General features: G+C 32.7%; 1 protein-coding gene across 2 annotated transcripts in view; it reads left to right on the top strand.

The window, feature by feature from the left end:
• Positions 1-16,883, top strand: part of LOC126881965 (uncharacterized) — a 121,662-nt gene that overhangs the window by 57,037 nt on the left and 47,742 nt on the right. The gene's annotated exons all lie outside the window — the stretch shown is intronic.

Genomic DNA, 16,883 nt, shown 5'->3' with positions numbered 1-16,883 from the left:
TTATTTCAAATTTAATGTAGAACATTTTTGTATAGAGGGTTGTTCATGCTAAACCGCATAGTTTTAGAAATATTGGCGAAAAACTTAAAAAACTACGAATTTACCGATTTCTCCCCCCTCTCCCCCTCCCCAAACCCGACGCTCAAAATGGTGTGACTTTTTTGTAGACATTGTGTGGACCATATAGAACAATTTGGTGTTGAAGGATAACTTTCACTTTGGATGTCTGGGTTATGCCAACTTTTGGATCAACTATACTATACTATATAATGTTTATTTTAATAAGTCACAGTGGTGAAAAAAGAGAAAATTTAGTGTGATTTATAATTTCAAATATATTATTCAAAAGAAACTTTTTGGATATCTCAGTGCCGATCGGATAGCTCAGTGCGACTAGCGGCTGACCCGCACTTCACTTCGCCGTGAGGTACGAGAGTTCAAGCCCAGCCCAGGCCATCGGAAAACAAAAAGGCTAACGCGTCAGTATAAAATTCTAAATATGAATCTGGCGCTTAGACCTGAATATGCGGGCATCTGATCGACCTATGAGGGAGCAGTACGGCAAGGGATAAGGGCTTGCGGCTCGGTGATAGTCCCCCATAGATCCCTACCGAAGGGCGTTGACGCCTAAAAACGGTGTATATACATAAGAAACTTTTTGTTTTTTCTAAGGGACTGTCAGCCCTCGGTAATAATATAATCTTTCATTCTGCGTTTAAATTTTTCAAAAATACTTGTTAGTTTTCTCAGAATTCGAAAAAAATAAATGCGTTTAAAAATTGTTCGACCAAAATTTTGCGCCTACGATCTCAAAAAGGATTAAAGTATTATACATTTTTGAAATCAGTATTTCAAAAGCTGATAAATGAGGTGTCACATGATGTACTTTACCATTTAAAAAAATCAAAATTATGGCTGTGACCTGAAGAGGGATCGCGTAAAGTTCGAAACGTTGATGCTATAATATACTGTGGTTAGTTTAAAAATCGACCTGTCTGAGCGTTTTGCTTATATTCTTAAAATAAACAAGTTAACAGGGGGGGGGGGCAACACTTATTCCACCGCACTGTATGTAGAGGAGCACATGCCGTATTGATTGGAGCAGTTGCAGGGAGCGCAAAAGGTTCGCGAACATAGTGGATACGTGTATTTAGCATTTAGGTACCTCCGATTTCGCTGAACCTCCATCAAGTTTCATGAAAATTGGTTAGTAGTTAGAGGATACCTCAAGAAATAAAAGTGACATGGTGGCAACTTGCGCTTTTACCATGTACGTCAGTCAATGAGAGCAAAAACAGGATATTACCTCCGAATTCTATCCTACTGCAATGGATTTTAATGAAATTTTGGGAATATCCTCCACTTATCTTCTAATTTAAAGTTTACCCTATGCTGATGTGCGCTTTTATCTTGGGGGTGGTTCTTACCCCTTTTTGGGGACGGAAAATTTTTTGGTCAAAATAACCACGGAACTGACTAGAAAACCTAATTCTAAGCAAAAACTGTTTCATATTTTTTTTTAAAGCTCAATACTTTTTGAGTTAATTATTCGTGGTTGAAAATTTGCCATTTTCATTGAAAAATGGCACCTTTTCGAACGGTTTATTGCGAATACTTTAAAAATTATGCATCTAACGAAAAAAACTATATCGATCATTTTTGTAGTTTATGAAAAATCAACGAGATTATTTTCTCCATAAATCTTCTAGTTATAATACTTACAAAAAGAGATTTGGGAGGTGAAAAGAGATTTTTTTTGTTGCATGTTCAAATCGGTATATTCAACTTAAAATAACAGAGAAATGGTTGATTTTATAGGTATAATGCTACAAAGACCTTTTACAGTGCTTGAAAAGACCTTTAAAACGAGCACTATTAAATGTCGATTACATTCAAACTAAGCGGGATATGGCGCCAAAAAATTGATGACTAATGAATTTTAAGAAAAAACAAGAAGTATATTTAAACCCTCATCCACCAGAATTTAAATTCATCGTTTTCCTTCTACAATACCTTTTATTATATTATTAACTATTTCTATGTTCAAAAAGTTGAACGAGTTTAAAATAAAGGGAAAATAATTTCAAATTATAGAGCGCATTTTTAAATTTTCTTAAAAATCTTCCTTTTTCTCCATGTAACTCGAAAATGATAAGAGCTACAAAAAAAGATACAGAACAAAAATGTAGGTGTTCACATAACAATTTTGTATTTTCTTTCATTACTGTATCTCTTTATCATTTTCGAGTTACATGAAGAAAAAGGAAGATTTTTAAGAAAATTTCAAAATGCGCTGTATAATTTGATCTTATTTTTTTTCAAAAACATGTATTTTAAACCCGTCCAACCTTTTGAACATAGAAATGACACTATAATAAAAGGTATTGTAGAAGTAAAACCATGCATTTAAATCTGATGGATGATGGATTAAATAATATACTTCGCATTTTATCTTAAAATAAATTATTCATCAATTTTTTTTTGCACCATATCTCGCTTAGTTTGAATGTAATCGAAATTTAACAGTGCTCGTTTTAAAGGTCTTTTCAAGCGATACAATATGGTATTGGTAGCAGTATACCCCTAAAATCGACCATTTCTCTGTTATTTTAAGTTGAATACACCGATTTGAGCATGCACAAAAAATCTGTTTTCACCTACCATATATTTTTATATTATAACTAGAAGATTTATGAAGAAATTAATCTCTTCTATTTTTCATAAGCTACGAAAATGTTTTATATAGTTTTTTTCGTTAGTTGCATAATTTTTAAGGTATACCCAACAACCGTACGAAAAGTGTAATTTTTCAATTAAAACGACAAATTCTCAACCACGAATAACTCAAAAAGTATTGCTTTTAAAATATATATATAGAACAGTTTTTGCTTAGAATTATGTTTTTCCGTCGTTATTTTGACCAAAAAATTTTCTACCCCCCGAGAAGGGGTGGATACCATCCCAAGATAAAAAGCACCATAGGATATAGGGTAGACTTTGTTTCTTGAGCTATTCTCTACTTACAGTAAAATATCAAGTAAATTGATGCAGTAGGATGGAATTCGGAGCCAAATATTCTCACTAATTGCACTACTGGGCGAGGATGGTGGAAATTATTTTATTAAAAATAACCTCAGACATCCATGTAGGAATAAATTCTAAGCAAAATTTGTTATATCAAGCTATTAAAATAAATCAATACTGTCTGATTTATTAAAGATAAAAATTTTAAGTTTTCGTAAAATTTTCGTACCATTGCAATAGAAGGAGTTACTGGAATCACCAAAATATCTGCTGTATACTACCCTCCCAAGCACAACAATAAAAGAGACAACTATGAGATTTTCTTCAAAATGCTTGGAAACAAATTTATAGCGGGTGGAGATTACAACGCTAAAAACACAGTATGGGGTGCGAGAGTTACAACTACTAAGGGTCGTGAACTACTAACTGCAATGCAGTGCAATAATCTAAACTACCTGTCAACAGCAGAACCCACATATTGGCCTTCGGACCCTTATAAAATACCAGACCTTCTTGATTTCTATATCACAAAAGGAATTGACAGTAAACTAGTCACAGCAACATCCAGCTTAGACATGTCTTCGGATCACACTCCAGTCCTTATGAATATGTACTCCGATATAACTCAGAATCCAAATCCACCCGCTCTGTGCAATAAAAAGACCAATTGGGATACTTTTCAAGAAGTATTAGATGAAGCAATAAATTTAAAAATACCATTAAAAACACCTGCAGATATTGAATGGGCGATAACTAACCTCATAAAAAACATACAGAAAGCTTCATGGGCAGCAACTCCAAACTACAAACAGTCAACAAGAAAAGAATCCTGCCCTCCAACTATAAAAGAAAAAAATTTCAGAGAAAAGAAGGCTAAGAAGAAATTGGCAACAAAACAGAAGAGTGAGCAATAAAAATAAATTTAATAAAGCAGCAAGGGAACTAAAAAAAATATTACTTGAAGTAAAAAATCATTCTATACAAAGATACTTAGAAGAGCTTACACCAACAGAAGCCACCGACTACTCACTATGGAAAGCCACAAGGAAACTAAAAAGTCCTCAGACACCAATACCACCAATAAGAAAAAACAATGGCAAATGGGCAAGAAATAACATGGAGAAGGCAGATGCCTTTGGTGGCTATCTCTCACAAGTCTTTCAACCAAACAGCTTGGAATCAACACCTGAAGAATTGGAGGAAATAAATAGAGTACTAAATGAACCTTACCAAATGGAGCTGCCCATACCGAAATTTAAGTACAATGAAGTTAAGGATGTAATAATGAAAGAAATTAATCCTAAAAAAGCTCCTGGTTATGATCTGATAACGGGTAGGATACTACAAAAATTAACAAAGAAAGGAATAAAGGCAATATTACAAGTTTTTAATGCAATAATAAGATTAAATTATTTTCCGCAACAACTGAAAATGGCAGTTATAATTATGATCCCAAAACCAAGAAAAAAACTACAGGAATTAACATCATATAGGCCAATAAGTTTACTGCCTCTGCTTTCCAAAGTGCTGGAAAAATTAATAATGAAAAGCATCAAACCAATACTAGATAGCAAAAATCTCATACCAGAACATCAGTTTGGGTTTAGACAAGAACATAGAACCATAGAGCAAGTCCATAGATTAGTAAAACATATCAGCAACGACTTTGAAAATAAGCGATATTGCTCAGCAGCGTTTCTTGACATAAGCCAAGCGTTCGATAAAGTCTGGCACAAAGGTCTACTCTATAAACTAAAAAACCTATTGCCTCATCCGTATTATGAACTTCTAAAGTCTTACTTATCTGACAGATTCTTATCAGTTAAATACCATTCAGAATATTCAGAATTATACCAAATAAAATCAGTAGTACCGCAAGGCAGCGTGTTAGGACCAATGCTGTACCAGCTTTTTACTGCAGATCTACCAACTTCAAGAACTACAATTACAGCAACCTTCGCAGATGACACTGCAATACTCGCCTCACATCATGATCCAGTAACTTCCTCAAGAAACTTACAAGCCAGCCTTAATAATATCCAAGCATGGTTAAAAAAATGTAAAACTCGAGTTAATGAGACCAAATCAATCCATGTTACCTTTACACTAAGAAGAGGTATATGTCCTGCAGTGTTATTAAATAATCAAATAATTACTCAGAGAAATGAAGTCAAATATTTAGGTTTACATCTTGACAGAAGATTAATATGGAGAACACATATATTTACAAAGCGAAAACAATTGGGTCTCAAACTAAGACAACTTTACTGGCTTATTGGCAGAAAATCACAATTAAATCTCACAAATAAGCTCTTAACATATAAAGCCGTACTGAAGCCAATATGGACGTATGGAATTCAATTATGGGGTTCTGCTAGCAATTCAAACCTAGAAATCCTACAAAGATTCCAGAACAAAGTTCTTCGAATTATAGCCAATGTTCCGTGGTATGTTTCGAACAACATAATAGAATAATTACACTTTTATAAAAAAGAACTTTTTTATAATACTTAAAACCTTTTTATTATTTATAGGCAAGAATATAAAATAATTTAACGATAAACGATTTAACGATGACATGCTTAAAATTCCAAAAATTACACTCTAATAAAAAAGTACTTTTTATAATATCACGGTTTTGTTATTGTACATATAGGACGCAACATGTTTGGAAAGAATAATTAACTTATAAAATATGATTTTTTAGTAGGTGTATTAACTTTTATTTATAATTATGATTCCAAAAATTACACTAGTATAAAATAGTATTTTTTATAATACCACGGTTGTTTAAAATGGTATATATAATTTTAAATATATAAACTTTTAATTATTTATTAAAAAAAATAAAAAAGATACGCAACAGCCGGGTTCCAACTGGGGACCTCTCGATCTGCAGTCTAATGCCACTGAGGCAATATCAATTTGTAGATATCGATTTATTAACGTACTTTAAAATATCATTGCATTAGTCATATTTTTAAAATAGTTTGAAATAAAAAAAAATCGATTTATCCATGACACTATAATAAAAGGTATTGTAGAGGTAAAACGATGCATTTAAATCTGGTGGATGATGGATTAAATAATATACTTCGCATTTTATCTTAAAATAAATTTTTCATCAATTTTTTTTGCACCAAATCTCGCTTAGTTTGAATGTAATCGAAATTTAACAGTGCTCGTTTTAAAGGTCTTTTCAAGCGATACAAAAGGTATTCGTAGCAATATACCCCTAAAATCGACCAGTTCTCTGTTATTTTAAGTTGAATACACCGATTTGAGCATGCAGAAAAAAAATCTTTTGTCACCTACCATATCTCTTTTTGTATTATAACTAGAAGATTTATGAAGAAATTAATCTCTTTTATTTTTCATAATCTACAAAAATGTTTTATATAATGTTTTTTCGTTAGTTGCATAATTTTTAAGGTATACCCAAAAACCGTACGAAAAGTGTAATTTTTCAATTAAAACGACAAATTCTCAACCACGAATAACTCAAAAAGTATTGCTTTTAAAAAATATATATACAACAGTTTTTGCTTAGAATTAGGTTTTTCTGTCGTTATTTTGACCAAAAAATTTTCTACCCCCGAGAAGGGGTGGATACCATCCCAAGATAAAAGCACCATAGGATATAGGGTAGACTTTGTTTCTTGAGCTATTCTCTACTTACAGTAAAAATATCAAGTAAATTGATGCAGTAGGACGGAATTCGAATTATATCAAGGTATTAAAATAAATCAATACTTTCTGATTTATTAAAGATCAAAAGTTTTAAGTTTTTTCGTAAAAAATGCATGTTTTAAAGCGGTTTTTCACAAATAACTCAAAAAATAAGAGTTTTTTTGAGTTATACTTTTCAAATTTGAAGCTAATAGAACATCGAATAAATTCCTTACTTGAAAAATATTTTAATATTAATTTAAAGTGGGTTCAAAAAATTTATGCTCCAAAAATTTTTCCAAAAAAATGTTACTGTTTTTTTTTTAAAGTAACTCCGTCAATTTTTATTATCCAAGTTCATCCAAAAAATTATTTGAAATGTAATTTCAAGGGCTATAAAATCGGGGTAAATTTGATACTTAAATGTCTTATTTTTTATGGTTACATGGTTCTCGCCGTAAAATTTAGGTTTTAAACGTTTCTATTTCGGTTATTTTTGATCCTACAAACATAAAAAGTAAAATGAAATCAAGGGACGTATTATATTTCAGTTCGTTCAGAGAGCGCCATAAACACCCTTACTAGTTTCACTCTCATTAGAGATCATCAGAGAGTGTCAGCTGAATTTAATTCAGCTTTACCAAGAGAGATCATCAGCTGAATTTAATTCAGTATTCGTTTGGTTTGCAAATAATAGAAACCCCGAAGGCGTAACCAGGAACTTGGTCTCATTAAGAGGTTCCTCCTCACCTTAATGATTTGGTTCGTGATTTGAATTAAATAAGGTTACCTTGAGATACTAAATGGGGCTCAGTGGCTACCTCAAAACTAGGATCTTGTATATCATCATTGTCTTCTTGATCTGGTTCAAGATTTGTACTGCCACTAATGTCTATGGATGTTGGAGAAGACGGTATTGGTAGTTCTTGACAATATGTGACAGGCCAGAAAGCTGAAAGAAAGTTGGGATATTTTCAAGTATGTTTTGACTTACTTGTTATCCTTGTTGTATTTGTTAAGCAAAAGTAACAGTGTGAAGTATGATACGTCTGTTCTGTCCACACCATTGGAACTGCAAATGGTATGTAGTGAGAACCATTAGCACATCCAGTCAACAGTCTACAGGAGTAAAATTTCTTCTTTGCGATTTAAAAGTGAACTTTATTTTAAATGAGAATGCATCAATCTTAGTTTTAAATCATATCCAAATGCTGTATTTTGCCACAGGATGACCAAATCTTGGTCTCATTACGAGGTTCCATCTCACCTTAATGATTTGATTCGTGATTTGAATTAAATAAGGTTACCTTGAGATAATAAATGGAGCTCAGTGGCTACCTCAAAACTAGGATCTTGTATATCATCATTGTCTTCTTGATCTGGTTCAAGATTTGTACTGCTACTAATGTCTATGGATGTTGGAGAAGACGGTGTTGGTAGTTCTTGACAATACGTGACAGGCCAGAAAGCTGAAAGCAAGTTGGGATATTTTCAAGAATGTTTTGACTTACTTGTTATCCTTGTTGTATTTGTTAAGCAAAAGTAACAGTGTGAAGGATGATCCGTCTGTTCTGTCTACACCATTAGAACTGCAAATGGTATGTAGTGAGAATCATTAGCACATCCAGTCAACAGTCTACAAGAGTAAAATTTCTTCTTTGCGATTTTAAAGTTACTTTATTTTAAATGAGAATGCCTCAATCTTAGTTTTAAATCATATCCAAATGCTATATTTTGCCACAGGATGACCGAATCTTGGTCTCATTACGAGGTTCCATCTCACCATAATGATTTGGTTCGTGATTTGAATTAAATAATGTTACCTTGAGATAATAAATGGGGCTCAGTGGCTAGCTCAAAACTAGGATCTTGTATATCATTATTGTCTTCTGGATCTGGTTCAAGATTTGTACTGCCACTAATATCTATGGATGTTGGAGAAGACGGTATTGGTAGTTCTTGACAATGCGTGACAGGCCAGAAAGCTGAAAGCAAGTTGGAATATTTTCAAGTATGTTTTGACTTACTGTAATGTATTTGTTAAGCAAAAGTAACAGTGTGAAGGATGATCCGTCTGTTCTGTCTACACCATTAGAACTGCGAATGGTATGTAGTGAGAACCATTAGCACATCCAGTCAACAGTCTACAATAGTAAAATTTCTTCTTTGCGATTTTAAAGTTACTTTATTTTAAATGAGAATACATCAATCTTAGTTTTAAATCATATCCAAATGCTGTATTTTGCCACAGGATGACCGAATCTTGGTCTCATTACGAGGTTCCATCTCACCTTAATGATTTGGTTCGTGATTTGAATTAAATAAGGTTACCTTGAGATAATAAATTTTTTCAGTGGCTAGCTCAAAACTAGGATCTTGTATATCATTATTGTCTTCTGGATCTGGTTCAAGATTTGTACTGCCACTAATGTCTATGGATGTTGGAAAAGACGGTGTTGGTAGTTTTTGGCAATGCGTGACAGGCCAGAAAGCTGAAAGCAAGTTGGGATATTTTCAATTATGTTTTGACTTACTTGTTATCCTTGTTGTATTTGTTAAGCAAACTTAACATTGTGAAGTATGATCCGTCTGTTTTGTCCACACCATTGGAACTGCAAATGGTATGTAGTGAGAACCATTAGCACATCCAGTCAACAGTCTACAAGAGTAAAATTTCTTCTTTGCGATTTTAAAGTTACTTTATTTTAAATGAGAATGCCTCAATCTTAGTTTTAAATCATATCCAAATGCTGTATTTTGCCACAGGATGACCGAATCTTGGTCTCATTACGAGGTTCCATCTCACCATAATGATTTGGTTCGTGATTTGAATTAAATAATGTTACCTTGAGATAATAAATGGGGCTCAGTGGCTAGCTCAAAACTAGGATCTTGTATATCATTATTGTCTTCTGGATCTGGTTCAAGATTTGTACTGCCACTAATATCTATGGATGTTGGAGAAGACGGTATTGGTAGTTCTTGACAATGCGTGACAGGCCAGAAAGCTGAAAGCAAGTTGGAATATTTTCAAGTATGTTTTGACTTACTGTAATGTATTTGTTAAGCAAAAGTAACAGTGTGAAGGATGATCCGTCTGTTCTGTCTACACCATTAGAACTGCGAATGGTATGTAGTGAGAACCATTAGCACATCCAGTCAACAGTCTACAATAGTAAAATTTCTTCTTTGCGATTTTAAAGTTACTTTATTTTAAATGAGAATACATCAATCTTAGTTTTAAATCATATCCAAATGCTGTATTTTGCCACAGGATGACCGAATCTTGGTCTCATTACGAGGTTCCATCTCACCTTAATGATTTGGTTCGTGATTTGAATTAAATAAGTTTACCTTGAGATAATAAATGGGGCTCAGTGGCTAGCTCAAAACTAGGATCTTGTATATCATTATTGTCTTCTTGAGCTGGTTCAAGATTTGTACAACCACTAATGTCTATGGATGTTGGAAAAGACGGTGTTGGTAGTTTTTGGCAATGCGTGACAGGCCAGAAAGCTGAAAGCAAGTTGGGATATTTTCAATTATGTTTTGACTTACTTGTTAACCTTGTTGTATTTGTTAAGCAAACGTAACATTGTGAAGTATGATCCGTCTGTTCTGTCCACACCATTGGAACTGCAAATGATATGTAGTGAGAACCATTAGCACATCCAGTCAACAGTCTACAGGAGTAAAATTTCTTCTTTGCGATTTAAGAGTTAACTTTATTTTAAATGAGAATGCATCAATCTTAGTTTTAAATCATATCCAAATGCTGTGTTTTGCCACAGGATGACCTAATCTTGGTATCATTACGAGGTTCCATTTCACCTTAATGATTTGGTTCGTGATTTTAATTAAATAAGGTTATCTTGAGATAATAAATGGGGCTCGGTGGTTACCTCAAAACTAGGATCTTGTAGGTATATCATCATTGTCTTCTTGATCTGGTTCAAGATTTGTACTGCCACTAATGTCTATGGATGTTGGAGAAGACGGTATTGATAGTTCTTGACAATGCGTGACAGGCCAGAAAGCTGAAGACTTACTTGTTATCCTTGTTGTATTTGTTAAGCAAAAGTAACAGTGTCAAGTATGATCCGTCTGTTCTGTCCACACCATTGGAAATGCAAATGGTATGTAGTGAAAACCATTAGCACATCCAGTCAACAGTCTCAGGAGTAAAATTTCTTCTTTGCGATTTAAAAGTTAACTTTATTTTAATTTCAAAAGATACGTAAAAATAAAAAATAAAGTAAAATTTTTGAAGGAACCCTTTTTTGATAGATTATTTTTAATTCCACATTTGAATTCTGCTCATCAAAATACACAAGACATAGTGGAAATAATACATGGGACAAAACATGTGTTTCCAGTGTAATTAGATATCTATCAAACAATAAATAAAATAAAAAAATTTTTAAGATATTTATCGTTGCACGATAATTGGTAGGGGCGCCCAAGCGGGGATTTTTGCAGTTACTCGAGCGCGTCAGATTGTCATATGGGGAGAAACCTGGTACCCTGCATATGTACCTCTACCATGTATTGGCTCTTAACACAGGGGAGTTCGTTAACCTTCCGTTACTCGCGCCAATTTTTTGTGATTGAATACTCGCGCACGGTGCAGAACACCGGGTCCAAAAATATGGCTCAGCAATATTTAAAATATTTTTTTGGCAAAATTGTGTGCAATTATATCATTTAATGAATATTTGATCAAATTTTGTAGATATGCGTTTGAGTCAACATTATATTATTTTAATCAAAACTAACTTTGTTCATCATCATCTTCATACGTTTCCTCGTCAGTCAATACTTCCTCAAATAATTTTAATATTCTTTACTTCTTCTTCTCGTAATCTATTCAAAATCTCCACTACAATCAGAGTTACAGTATGCGAGTAACGGAGCGTTAAGGGGGGCCCGAAAAAAAAATCTATCCTTAAAAAAACTCGAAATTGTCAGATTAAGACAAGGTAAATTAAGTACATACAAAAGAGTGTATATTTAAAAAATCTGACGATTTGAACCGGGTGTAAGGAAATGGGTGAGTCCCAAAGTTTCACAAGAAAAAAACGAATATTTCGCGAAATGAATGACAGATCGAAAAACTAAAAAATATGTGCTCAATATTTTTTATTTGTTCAACCTGATCATGGACGAAATAATAAAAAAAGTAAGAACTAAAAAGGATACTAAATGGGAGAAAAACAACTTAAAATAATCTGCTATGCGGACGATGCAATACTAATCTCTCAAAGTGAAGATAATTTACAACGTATGCTGCACCAATTCAACATAATCGCCAGAAAATTTAAAATGTTAATTTCCTCAAAAAAGACAAAATGCATGGTTATAACAGCAGATCCAATAAGATGTAAATTGGAGCTGGAAAGTCAGATAGTAGAACAAGTGATGGAGTTTAAATACCTAGGCATCACACTATCTAGCTACGGAAGGCTCGAAACAGAAGTGGAAGATCAAGTGAATAGAGCAAACAGAGCCGCAGGTTGCCTGAATGACACAATATGGAGAAATAAAAATATCGGAAAAGAAATGAAAGGCAGAATTTACAAAACAGTCATCAGACCAATAATGACATACGCGGCAGAAACACGACCCGACACAGAGAAGACAAAAAGATTGCTCGAAACAGCGGAGATGAAAACCCTTCGAAAAATCGATGGTAAGACTCTATGGGACAGAGCTAGAAGTACAGATATACGACGGAGATGCAAGGTGGATAACATTAATAACTGGGTAAGAAACAGAAGAATAGAATGGAATTACCACATAAGCCGAATGACAACAAATAGGGTAGTCAGGACAGCGAGAGACGGTTCCCCAATAGGAAGACGATCAGTGGTAAGACCACGAAAACAATGGAACGACAACTTACTAGAGGCACATTGAAAAAACAGACAGAGTCATGTCTATACAAAAAGAAGAAGAAGAAGAAGACGAAGAATATTTTTTTAAAAATCTATCGAGTGATACCAAACACGACTTCCCACGGAGAGGGGTGGGGGGTAAATTAAAAATTTTAAATACGAATCCCGCGATATTTCGCGAAATGAACATCAGATCGAAAAACTGAAAAATACACTTATTCAGTATATTTGAAAAGTCTATCGAATGGCGCCAAACACGACCCCCCACGGAGGTGGGGTGGGGGTTACTTTAAAATTTAAACAGGAGCCCCCATTTTTTATTGCAGATTTGGGTTCCTTACGTAAAAATAAGTAACTTTTATTCGAAACATTTTTTCAAATTATGGATAGATGGCGTTATAATCGGAAAAGACGATTGTTGGAAATGGAAAATTAAATTAAAAAATGGCAAGTGTCCACTAAAACGAAAACTTTACTTAACTTTTCTTGGTTTTAGGACCTACTCTTCACAACCCAATAGGTCCCCATAACGCTCGAGTGACTGCACATTTAGCATACTTTGCACCACTACTATAAAAAATACGCAAAAATATTGCAGTTCTTTATTCAGTTATTCATAACTTTGAAGAAAATAAAGATATCTAAGGGCCGATTGTTCAATTGAAGTTTATCTTCAGATTAAAAATAATCTTCAATTAAACTTAATATTACGTTGTTCAATGCAAGTTTAACGCTTAACCATCTGTTAACCAGAGATTATCTTAGTCGACCAAAAACGAAGGATTAACGGTGTTAATTACAGATTTGTGGTTTTAAATTAAATAATGGTCAAGAAAGTTCCAGATTAAAACAACCATATGGTTATTGCACTATATATTGTATTGTTTTTTCTACAAATTTTCATTAGAAGATGTTTGCAGTAATAATCTATTATAATATGTCTAGTTATAAGCTAAAAATCAACATTACTATTTCAACATATGTTTTTCTTGACCTAACGTTAGCAAGTCTTTCTTTTATTACTGTCTTCCATTTTTGAAATTTAAAACACAAAAATAATCACTGATACAAACTAACAACAAATGCACATGAACCTTCAAGGAAAATGTAAACACTGCACGTCAAAAATCATTATTTATACCACAGAACACATTTTTATATACAATTTTCATTGTAAAATTTGTTCCAGACCGTTAATTAATAACTGGCAACATTGTCACTGCTTCAGTACTCGGGTTTAATAAATCCGAAAGTTATCCAGCATTTAAGTCCAACGTCTAAAGAAATAATCTTTGAATTAAGGGCCTAGCCGGGTAAGATGATGAAAAGTGCCCCCAACTCGATTCGAATTTCATATAGGTCGCCGTTTAGCATATATAGGGTGAAGCAGATAACTGGCCTATTAGAAATATCTCGAGAACTAAAGGCAACAGAATCACGAAAATTGTAATAAAGGGGTTTTGAGGGATGATCTATTAAATGAAAATATTTTCATCTCTTTACAACTTCCGGTTATACCGGAAGTTGCTTATAACTTGATTTTTTTAAATGGGACACCCTGTATATTTTTACATTTTTTGATTCTCCTCAATATCTTCTTTCTTAAAATATGAGATTTTATAATATTATACAGGGTATTTTAAAAGATAGTTACGTTTTTTTTATTAATGTCGTAGCAATATTCACACCCTGTAGAATTGTAATAGTTTGACATTAAAAGCTCTGCTTACGTTCAAGTGATTTTTAATATAGTCTATTATTGTCAAGAATCATTAGTATAGCTAATTTTGAAAAATTAGTATACAGGGTTGGTCGAAACTCGGAATGAATATTTTCTGAGTTTTCTTAAATAGAACACCCTGTATTTTAGTATTGTAATGAAATGATATTTCATAGTACTTTTTTATTTTATAAGTATTCCCTATACCTAACTGCTTTAATTTGTGAGTTATTGGTGATTCAAGCTAAACATTAATTGCAACAAAAAATACGTAAAATTTTATTAGGTTGGCCATGAAAATATTCAATCCCAAACAATTTTTCAGAAATAAATACATATTAATCCAGACCGATCCTTAAAATTACCAATAATGGTTTAGCTATCAAAATAGCTACGTAGTTAAGATTGTTGGTGCGACTAACAATTAAGCACAAATTAAAGCAGTTAGGTATAGGGAATGCTTAAAAAATAAAAAAGTACCATAAAATATCATTTCATTACACTACTATAATACAGGGTGTTCCATTTAAGAAAACTCAGAAAATACTCATTCCGAGTTTCGACCAACCCTGTATACTAAAATTAAAAATTTAGCTATGCTGATGATTCTTAACAATAGTAGACTATATTAAAAATTATTTGACCGTAAGTAGAGTTTTAGTTGTCAAACTACTACAATTCTACAGGGTGTGAATATTGCTACGAAATTAATAAACAAACGTAATTATCTTTTAAAATACCCTGTATAACATTACAAATCCTCATATTTTAAGAAAGAAGACATCGAAGAGAATCCAAAAATGTAAAAATATACAGGGTGTCCCATTAAAAAACGAAGTTATAAGCAACTTCCGGTATAACCGGAAGTTGCAAAGAGATGAAAATATTTTTATTTAATAGATCATCCTTCAAAACCCCTGTATTCCAATTTTCATGATTCGGTTCCTATTAGTTCTCGAGATATTTCTAATAGGCCAGTTATCTGCCTCACCCTGTATAGTGAAACTCACTTTCTGAAATTTTTAGCCCCCTAGGTGGTCATGTGACCCACCTAGAGAATAATTAGGGTTTTCATGTTTTTATTTTTTATCTCAGCCGCATCGAGAACTAGCGAAAAACTTTAAATAAAAAAATTGTAAGCTTTAAAAAGATCTGTAAGAAATTTTTTTTTAACTTTTGGCGGGAAATTTAAATTTTAGAATGATTTTAAAATTTTAAAGAGTATAAAAAAATAACTAAGACATTCGTTTTTACGAAAAAAAATATATAACGTGTATTTTTACATAATGTTTCACCCTGAATTTTTTCAAATTTTTAAAATTGGTGAAACGCACCTTTAAAAATAAAAAACCGCATTTCTCGTTTTTTTTTTCGTTTTTTGATACAATTTTATACATGTTTTTCAAAAAAGGTAACACCGTCACTAGAATAGGTAAAACACTGAAAAATAATTGGGGTTTGCTTAATAAAAATTTTTTGTAACGCCATCCATTTTCAAGATACAGGGCGTTGAAGAAAACAAAATTTTACATATTTTTTACGATTTTGCCGAAACTACTGGCAACATTGTAATAAAACTTGGCGGGTTTTAAGAGGTAGTTACTGTGCATGTTTTGACATACGATTAAGGATTTGATATTCATCATTGGAGCGCATAGGGGTAATGGTCTGAACTTACCGTATGAAATGTCTGAAAATGGCTCGTCGTATGAAAAAATAGGAAGATAGATTTTTTGTCACAAATTGAACGAGGAATTCAAAAACAATTGTTAATTTTAAATATGTCAGTGGCGTAATATCTTTTTTCTTTAAAAAGTTCAGACCATTACCCCTATGCACTCCAATAATAAATATAAAATTCTTAATTGTCTGTCAAAAGAATGCACAACAACTATCTCTTAAAACTCGCCAAAATTTTATTACAACGTTGCCAGTATTTTTGGCAAAATCGTAAAAAATGTGTAAAATTTTGTTTTTTTCAACGCCCTGTATCTTGAAAATGGATGGCATTACAAAAAATTTTTATTAATCAAACCCCAATTATTTTTCAGTTTTTTACCTATTATAGTGACGGTGTTCCCTGTTTTGAAAAATATGTATAAAATTATATCAAAAAACGAAAAAAAAAACCGAAAAAATGCGGTTTTTTATTTTTAAAGGTGCGTTTCACCAATTTTAAAAGTTTTGAAACATTCAGGGTGAAACACAATGCAAAAATACACGTTATATATTTTTTTCGTGAAAACGAATATCTTAGTTATTTTTTTATACTCATTTAAAATTTTAAAATCGTTCTAAAATTTAAATTTTCCGCCAAAAATTAAAAAAAAAATTTCGGACAGAACTTTTTAAAGCTTACAACTTTTTTATTTAAAGTTTTTCGCTAGTTCTCGATGCGGCTGAGATAAAAAATAAAAACATAAAAACACTAATTAGGCTCTAGGTGGGTCACATGACCACTTAGGGGGCTAAAAATTTCAGAAAGTGAGTTTCACTATATATGCTAAACGGCGACTTATATGGAATTCGAATCGAGTTGGGGGCACTTTTCATCATCTTACCCGGCTAGGCCCTCT

Source organism: Diabrotica virgifera, chromosome 3 (genome assembly GCF_917563875.1).
Source record: "Diabrotica virgifera virgifera chromosome 3, PGI_DIABVI_V3a".
Taxonomy (NCBI): Eukaryota; Metazoa; Arthropoda; class Insecta; order Coleoptera; family Chrysomelidae; genus Diabrotica; species Diabrotica virgifera.
This window is presented reverse-complemented; position numbering and strand designations above follow the sequence as displayed.